This window comes from Sapajus apella, unplaced genomic scaffold (genome assembly GCF_009761245.1).
Source record: "Sapajus apella isolate SASKATOON/1434 unplaced genomic scaffold, GSC_monkey_1.0 scaffold55, whole genome shotgun sequence".
Lineage (NCBI taxonomy): Eukaryota > Metazoa > Chordata > Mammalia > Primates > Cebidae > Sapajus > Sapajus apella.
In genome coordinates this window covers 14,955,650-14,958,100 of record NW_022436995.1, presented here as the reverse complement: position 1 = coordinate 14,958,100, position 2,451 = coordinate 14,955,650, and positions in this window count along the sequence as shown.

The following is a 2,451-nucleotide window of genomic DNA, read 5'->3' as shown; positions in this document are numbered from 1 at the left end:
ACCTCCTGCTTCAGTCTCCTGAGTAGCTGGGATTACAGGGGCCCGCCATCATGCTTGGCTAATTTTTTTTTTTTTTTTGTATTTTTAGTAAAGATGGGGTTTTACCATGTTGGCCAGGCTGGTCTTGAAGTCCTGACTTTAGGTGATCCAATCGCTTTGGCCTTCCGAAGTGCTGGGATTACAGGTGTGAGCCACCATGCCCAGCCAGAGTAAATAAAATTTTAACCTCTCATAAAAAGAAGGAAAAAAAAAGAATTAGAAAAAGGACTAGAAGGAACCATACCAAAATGTTTTTAACAGTTACCTAAGGGTGGTAAAACTATGGGGAATACAGTAGCAGTCCCCGTAACAAACCTCTTGTCCTCCTTTCCCTCAAGTGGCAGTTTGCCATGAGACTTTTTACTTTGGCTCCCAGACTGTCCCCTTGATGAGTTAAAGCCTGTAAATAAATTAAAAGTAGGATTATCTAGAATATAAGTTTGGAATATAAGAGTATAACAAATTCAGCAATATAGTTAGTTGTTTACTAGGGTATTGCTCACAGTTGTTGGTTGTTAACAGCAGAATTCACTCTAGCCAACATGTAGTAGGAAAGGAATGTATTGAGGGAAATATGTCATTCACCAAATCTCTAGGAGAGTCAAGAATCAGGCTTGGATGCGAGGGTTTCAGGAATATCACTCAACTCACATCCCAGAGCGGCCCCGGTGGCCATCTGCTGATCCCCACAGGGCTCAGGTGTTGCAGCTGTCCCAGGGTGGAGGTTCCTGCCGCCCCATATATCAGACTAGGTTTCACACAGTACCTGCTTCATCATGTTGCTACCTTTTCGACCGAGATTTTATGAGGGTGCATCTAATTGGTGGAGCCCAAGTCATCTCCCTGCACTCCAGTTGCAAGGGATGCTGGGAAAGACAGTTTCTGGCTTTTTGCCTTGAGATGAGGTGTAGAGTCATTAGCCAAAGATTGCCAAAAACTCTTTGGGAATTTGTGCCTGGACAACCCAGCCCCAATACCCAGCTGTTTTGATAAAAGCCAGGACCACATTCATTGGCCTCAGGAAAAGAGAGAGTCCAATGGCCATCACCTGGGTCACCAGGACAACTATTAGGTGTGGTGATGCTGCCACTCTTGCTGGGACCCACTGAATGAACTGCTGCCCCTTCCTTGCCTGATGGTAGTGAGCGCAGAGCTTCTCAGGGTCACTGGCTTCTAGTACCTCTCTCCTTGTTCTCTTCAGGGTGTGATGTGTCAGGGTGGCCTGTGCTCTGCCTGCAGTGACAATTTGATCTCCTGTGGGCCAGGGACCTTCTTCTCCTTCCCACAGAATCTGAGGAGGAGGAAACCTGCACCAAAGCTTATTTGGGGCTTTTTCCTACTCAGTGGATCAGTCTCCTCTCTCTAAAGGTCATTGTTTTTAATACAGGAGAAAGGATTACCTAGGCAAAGATGCAGATTTTTTGTTTACATCTTTATTGAGGTAACATATTTAATAAAATGAAACAAATCACAAATGTATACTTCAGTGAATTTTTACATATGTAAACACTCAGCTTAAGAAAGAATATTTCCAATACTCCAGAATATTCTGTTGTACCCCCTCCCAGTCATTACCCAACAAGAGAACCACTTCTAACACCATGAATTGATTTTGCCAGTTCTTGAACTTCATCAAAATGGAATCCAACAGTGAGAGCTCTTTTGTGAGTACTCTAACATTAATGATGCACAGGATTTTAATGTTCTTGTTTGTCCTTTTCCTCAGCATTCTAAAATGAACAAATACAACTGTAATTTTCAAAACAATAATAGCGGCTGGGCGCAGTGGCTCATGCCTGCAATCCCAGCACTTCGGGAGGCTGAGGTGGGTGGATCACCTGAGGTCAGGAGTTTGAGACCAGCCTGCCCAACCTGGTGAAACCCCGTCTCTACTAAAAATAACAAAAAGTAGCTGGGCATGGTGGCGGGCACCTGTAATCCCAGCGACTTGGGGTCTGAGGCAGGAGAATCACTTGAACCCAGGATGCAGAGGTTGCAGTGAGCTGAGATCACGCCATTGCACTCCAGCCAGGGCAACAAGAGTGAAACTCCATCTCAAAATAATGATAATAATAAATAATAGCAACACTTGCCATTGACACAATATTTTCAGAAAATATATGGTATTTTAAAATCAGGGAACTATATAAAATAGTTTATAATCACATATATATATATATAATCATGCGGTGCTGTATAATGACATTTTGGTCAACAATGAAACACATATAAACTGTGGTCCCATAAGATTATAATACTGTATTTTTACGGTACCATTTCTGTGTTTAGCTATGTTTTAAAAAATACTTGTGTTAGGCCGGGTGCGGTGGCTCAAGCCTGTAATCCCAGCACTTTGGGAGGCCGAGGCGGGTGGATCACGAGGCCAAGAGATCGAGACCATCCTGGTCAATA